The following is a 7,378-nucleotide window of genomic DNA, read 5'->3' on the forward strand; positions in this document are numbered from 1 at the left end:
TTAAACTATATTGTGGTTGTGACATCACTATCTGAGTGTCTGAGCTGAATCGGGGGTACTGGGAGCAACAGCAGGGTGCCAGTGCCCAGCCAGGATATCAGAGTTGACTGTGGTAAATATTATAAATTGCTTTCCAGGTTCAGAGCTACCCTTGAGCATTCACAGGATTCTAATAAACAGACATACTTTTCAGACATTCCTTCTTTACCACCTCTCTTTTGTGAAAGGTTTCACTCCTATATGAATTCCTGGCTATTTTTGATATCTGTGACTGTACCCGACCGCTATATTTGCCTGGTGTTCACACTTTGTCCAGTCTCTACCCAACTATCGACAGCCATTTGCACTTCCAACACCCTCTGTTGCTTTGTTGATTTCAAATTCTCTGCTCTCAAGTTTCCTTTACAGCATGAACATAGTCCGTCAACATGTCCATCCTCACCAGGATGGTCTCTGGGCCCTTCACTTCTCCCCTGAACTGTGGATAACCAGTTCTCATCCATCACCATGACCGCCAACCTTACTCATCTCACTGCCATCATTCCAATCTGCTATATATCTGAAGAACCAACTGTGGCTCAGCTGTTAGCCCTCTTCTCCTTCTGAGTCCAAAGGTTGTAGATTCAAGACTGAGACCAGGGCATAAAATCTAGGCTGATACTCCAGTGCAGCACCAAAGGACTGCTTGTTATATTCCAGAAAACCAAGTGGTGAAGGAAAAAACTGGAGCCAATCTTTGCACATTTTTATAGAGATACACATTACAAACATGCACTTCCTCACCAACCAGCCACAGTTTCAGTCTATTTATAGGGACACAATCAAATCCCCAGTTAATGCTAATCAGCTGCATACAATTAATATACAATTAACTGATTTCCTTCTCTCTGTTTAAATAAAAAGATTTCATATCTACAACCAAAATTTCAAAAAAAATTAGATCAAAGACATCCATATTCTGTACAAAGCATTACATTGCAAGATGCCCCACCTCTAGGACCCCTAACAATCTCTTCATACATGCATTCCTTTTTGTAAAACAATCAGACAGTTGATGATATAACCCATTAATTGTAGAGATCTCTTTTCTCTCCAGGGTTTGCGTCAAGCAAACAAGGTCAATCTGTAAATTTTTCTCACTCATGCTTTTCATAGAGTGTACAACATCCCAAATTGAACAATTATCTGCATGAGATTCACAGTTGGCGGCACAGTGGTTAGCACCGCAGCCTCACAGCTCCAGCGACCCGGGTTCAATTCTGGGTACTGCCTGTGTGGAGTTTGCAAGTTCTCCCTGTGTCTGCGTGGGTTTCCTCTGGGTGCTCCAGTTTCCTCCCACATGCCAAAGACTTGCAGGTTGGTAGGTAAATTGGCCATTATAAATTGCCCCTAGTATAGGTAGGTGGTAGGGAAATACAGGGACAGGTGGGAATGTGGTAGGAATATAGAATTAGTGTAGGGTTAGTATAAATGGGTGGTTGATGGTCGGCACAGACTCGGTGGGCCGAAGGGCCTGTTTCAGTGCTGTATCTCTAAATAAAAAAATAAAAACCATTCAATGGGTACACTATCTTCAGTAGTCTCCTTGTATAGACTCTCTTAAAATATTTGACAAATAGAATCCCATATCATTGCCTCCACAAGAGCCAGTGTTTTAGCAGCTGAAGTACTTTTAACAACACTTTTTATATTCTTAGCGTCCCAAGCTAAAGGACAACATTTCCTATTTCCACCCATAAGGAATATTATGAAATCAACTGCAGTAGAATAACAATCAGGAAGATTAGCATGTGAAGCATCGCTAAAAATGACTAGTTTCATGTTCTTTGGGTCACCTATGGATGGGAACGTAAGTACACATTTATCTAGATTTAAATTTAATGTTTTTTTTTAGATTAGAGATACAGCACTGAAACAGGCCCTTCGGCCCACCGAGTCTGTGCCGACCATCAACCACCCATTTATACTAATCCTACACTAATCCCATATTCCTACCAAACATCCCCACCTGTCCCTATATTTCCCTACCACCTACCTATACTAGTGACAATTTATAATGGCCAATTTACCTATCAACCTGCAAGTCTTTTGGCTTGTGGGAGGAAACCGGAGCACCCGGAGAAAACCCACGCAGACACAGGGAGAACTTGCAAACTCCACACAGGCAGTACCCAGAATCGAACCCGGGTCCCTGGAGCTGTGAGGCTGCAGTGCTAGCCACTGTGCCCGCCCTTGTTGTTGGTACCTACATGGACTACGACAACTGGATCCTCCCCCTCCAAGTTCCTGTCCAGCCCTGAGCATAAGTCCCAAACCCTGACACCGAGTAGGCAATACAACCTTCTGGACTCTCACTCGCCGCTGAACATAAGAACACAAAAAATAGGAGCAGGTCAATCGGCCCCTCAGGCCTTCCCCGCCATTCAATAAGATCATGGCTGATCTGCCCCAGACCTCAACTCTTCTTTCGTGCCAGCTCCTTATAGCACTCAACTCCCCAATATTTATTTGCCCTTAAAACATTCTCTACTTTAGGGTGTTTCATCACAGTATTTAACTCCAACACATAAAATTAGGATCTGATCTAGTCTGAGTGTACAACCAGTTACAACTGACCAATGAAGTTTTGCAATTGCTCTGTCTCTTCTCTAGACGTAACATCATCTTTTTGTGATAACCTGGTACAATTAATCAGGATGGAAATAGAATTGTTGATTTAAAGTTATTCCAGACCTACTTTGCTTAATATCTAAACCAATATATTTAAAAGCCCCATAAACCGGCATGGCCTCAATGGGCAGAATGGCCTCCTTCTCTGCCGCACTCTCAATTTAAATTGTAATTCTATTTAAATTCTGACCTCATAACACATATTTCAAATTCCAAAGTAACACCGCGTAAGAAATCATTAAGATGCATCATAAAGATGCCTGAAAATTTCCCTTTATGATACCAATAAAACTTTGCAGGATCTGCTTTTAGCTGAACACAATCCATTTTCAGCAAAAGACATCTCACTGTAAAATATCATACCCTGGAGACATCATTCAGACCACAAAGCATTAATTCAGTTTCCATAGTTTTCTTTTGCATCTGCTGCCTTTTTTAAAAATTTGTTCATGGGATGTGGGCATCGCTGGCTAGGCCAGCATTTATTGCCCATCCCTAATTGCCCTTGAGAGGGTGGTGGTGAGCTGCCTTCTTGAACCTCTGCAGTCCATGTGGGGTAGGTACACCCACAGTGCTGTTAGGTAGGGAGTTCCAGGATTTTGACCTAGCAACAGTGAAGGAACGGCGATATAGTTCCAAATCAGGATGGTGTGTGGCCTGGAGGGGAACTTGCAGATGGTGGTATTCCCATGCACCTGCTGCCTTGCCCTTTTAGGTGGTAGAGGTCACGGGTTTGGAAGGTGCAGTCTAAGGAGTCTTGGCGCATTTCTGCAGTGCATCTTGTAGATGGCTGCCACTGCGCTTTGGTGGTGGAGATAGTGAATGTTGAAGGTGGTGCATGGGATGCCAGTCAAGTGGGCTACTTTGTCCTGGATGGTGTCGAGCTTCTTGAGTGTTGTTGGAGCTGCACCCATCCAGGCAAGTGGAGAGTTTTCCATCACACTCCTGACTTGTGCCTTGTGGATGGTGGACAGGCTTTGGGGAGTCAGGAGGTGAGTTACTCGCCACAGGATTCCTAGCCTCTGACCTACACTTGTCGCCACGATATTTATATGGTTACTCCAGTTCAGTTTCTGGTCAATGGTAGCCCCTAGGATGTTAATAGTGGGGGATTCAGTGATCGTAATGCCATTGAATGTCAAGCGGAGATGGTTAGATTCTCTCTTATTTGAGATGGTCATTGCCTGGTACTTGTATGGTACAAATGTTACTTGCCACTTATCAGCCCAAGCCTGCATATTGTCCAGGTCTTGCTGCATTTCTGCACAGACTGCTCCAATATCTGAGGAGTCGAAAATGGTGCTGAATGTGCAGTCATCAGCGAACATCCCCACTTCTGACCTTATGATGGAGGGAAAGTCATTGATCAAGATGGTTAGGCCTAGGACACTACCCTGAGGAACTCCTGCAGTGATGTCCTGGAGATATGATTGACCTCCAACAACCACAGCCATCTTCCTTTGTGTTAGGTGTGACTCCAACCAGTGGAGAAGTTCCCCCCCATTCCCATTGACTCCAGTTTTGCTGGGACTCCTTGATGCCAAACTCAGTCAAACACTGTCTTGATATCAAGTGCAGTCACTCTCACCTCACCTCCTGCGTTCAGCTCTTTGTCCATATTTGAACCAAGGCTGTATTGAGGTCAGGAGCTGAGTGGCCCTGCCAGAACCCAAACTGAGCAGGTTATTGCTAAGCAAGTGCTGCTTGATGGCACCGTTGACGACACCTTCCATCACTTTACTGATAATTGAGAGTAGACTGACGGGTTGGACTTGTCCTGCTTTTTGGTGTACAGGAAATACTTGAGCAATTTTCTACATTGCAGGGTAGATGTCAGTGTTGTAGCTGTACTGGAACAGCTTGGCTAGGGCCGCAGTATGTTCTGGAGCACAGGTCATCAGTACCATTGCCAGAATGTTGTCAGGGCTCATACCCTTTGCAGTATACAGTGCCTTCAGTCGTTTTCTTGATATAGCGCGGAGTGAATCGAATTGGCTGAAGGCTGGCATCTGTGATGCCGGGCACTTCAGGCAGAGGCCGAGATGGATTATCAACTCGGCACTTCTGGCTGAAGATTGTTGCAAATGCTTCAGCCTTATCTTTCGCACTGATGTGCTGTGCTCCCCCATTGTTGAGTATGGGGATATTTGTGGAGCCACTTCCTCCAGTTAGTTGTTTAATTGTCCACCGCCATTCACGACTGGATGCGGCAGGACTGCAGAGCTTAGATTTGATCCGGATCGCTTAGCTCTGTCTATTGCATGCTGCTTACGCTGTTTGGCATGCAAGTCGTCCTGGGTTGTAGCTTCACCAGGTTGACACCTCATTTTGAGGTATGCCTGGCGCTGCTCCTGGCATGCTCTCCTGCACTCTTCATTAAACCAGGGTTGGTCCCTAGCTTGATGGTAATGGTAGAGTGGGGGATATGCCGGGCCATGAGGTTACAGATTGTGGTTGAGTACAATTCTGCTGCTGCTGATGGCCCGCAGCACTTCATGGATGTCCAGTTTTGCATTGTGAGATCTGTTCGAAATCTGCCCCATTTAGCACAGTGTTAGTGCCACACAACACAATGGAGGGTACCCTCAATGTGAGGACGGGACTTAGTCTGCACAGGACTGTGCGGTGGTCACTCCTACCAACAGTCATTGACAGATACATCTGCGGCAGGTGGATTGGTGAGGATAAGTATATTTTTCCTTCTTGGTTCCCTCACACCTGCCGCAGACCCAGTCTAGCAATATCCTTTAGGAGTCAGCCAGTAGTGGTGTCTACCAAGCCAGTCTTGGTGCCGGACATTGAAGTTTCCCACCCAGAGTACATAGGCGCCCTTGCCACCCTCAGTGCTTCCTCCAAGTGGCATTCAATATGGAGGAGTACTGATTCAGCAGCAGGATGTTTTCCTTGTCCATGTCTGACCTGATGCCATGAGATTTCATGGGGTCCAGAGTCAATGTTGAGGACTCCCAGAATAACTCCCTCCAACTGTATACCACTATGCCACCACCACTGCTGGGTCTGTCCTGCCAGTGAGACAGGATATACGCAGGGATGGTGGTGCCGAGAACATTGCCAGTAAGGTATGATTCAGTGAGTATAACTACATCAGGCTATTACTTGACTAGTCTGTGGGACAGCCAGCTCTCCCAACTTTGGGGCAAGTACCCAGCTGTTAATAAGGAGGACTTTGCAGGGCCGCCAAATTCAGTGTCTAGATCATTGCCTTTTAATTCCAGATTTATTAATTAAATTCAAATTCCACCTTCTACCATGGTGGGATTCAAACCCATGCCCCCAGAGCAATAACCTGGGTTTTTGGATTATTAATCCAGTGACAATACCACTACACCAACACCTCCTTCTCTTTGGGTGCCCTCAAAAACAATTCTCCCTGAAAGGTATTGCTCGCAGAAATGCAGCTTTTATGTCAATTGATCGACACTCTCATGAATATGCAGTCCTGCCACATCCAGCCGTGAATGGTGGTGGACAATTAAACAACTAACTGGAGGAGGTGGCTCCACAAATATCCCCATCCTCAATGATGGGGGAGCCCAACACATCAGTGCGAAAGATAAGGCAGAAGCATTTGCAACAATCGTCAGCCAGAAGTGCCGAGTTGATGATCCATCTCGGCCTCCTCCTGAAGTCCCCAGCATCACAGATGCCAGACTTCAGCCAATTCGATTCACTCCGCGTGAGATCAAGAAACGACTGAAGGAACTGGATACTGCAAAAAGCTATGGGCCCTGACAATATTCCAGCAATAGTACTGAAGACCTGTGCTCCAGAACTTGCCAGGCCCCTAGCCAAGCTGTTCTAGTATAGCTACAACACTGGCATCTACCCGGCAATGTGGAAAATTGCCCAGGTATGTCCTGTACACAAAAAGCAGGACAAGTCCAACCCGGCCAATTACTGCCCCATCAGCCTACTCTCAATTATCAGTAAAGTGATGGAAGGTCTCATCAATAGTGCCATCAAGCGGCACTTGCTTAGCAATAACCTGCTCAGTGACGCTCAGTTTGGGTTCCGCCAGGGCCACTCAGCACCTGACCTCATTACAGCCTTGGTTCAAACATGGACAAAAGAGCTGAACTCAAGAGGGGAGGTGAGAGTGACTGCCCTTGACATCAAGGCAGCATTTGACTGAGTATGGCATCAAGGAGCCCTAGCAAAACTGGAGTCAATGGGAATCAGGGGGAAAACTCTCTGCTGATTAGAGTCAGATCTAGCGCAAAGGAAGATGGCTGCGGTTGTTGGAGGTCAATCATCTGAGCTCCAGGACATCACTGCAGGAGTTCCTCAGGGTAGTGTCCTAGGCCCAACCATCTTCAGCTGGTTCATCAATGACCTTCCTTCAACATAAGGTCAGAAGTGGGGATGTTCGCTGATGATTGCACAATGTTCAGCACCATTCGCAACTCCTCAAATACTGAAGCGGTCCATGTAGAAATGCAGCAAGACCAGGACTATATCCAGGCTTGGGCTGATAAGTGGCATGTAACATTTGCGCCAGACAAGTGCCAGGCAATGACCATCTCCAACAAGAGAGAATCTAACCATCTCCCATTGACATTCAATGGCATTACCATTGCTGAATCCCCCACTATCAACATCCTAGGGGCTACCATTGACCAGAAACTGAACTGGAGTAGCCATATAACTACCGTGGCTACAAGAGCAGGTCAGAGGCTAGGAATCCTGT

The sequence above is a fragment of the Heterodontus francisci genome, chromosome 9, assembly GCF_036365525.1.
Source record: "Heterodontus francisci isolate sHetFra1 chromosome 9, sHetFra1.hap1, whole genome shotgun sequence".
NCBI lineage: Eukaryota > Metazoa > Chordata > Chondrichthyes > Heterodontiformes > Heterodontidae > Heterodontus > Heterodontus francisci.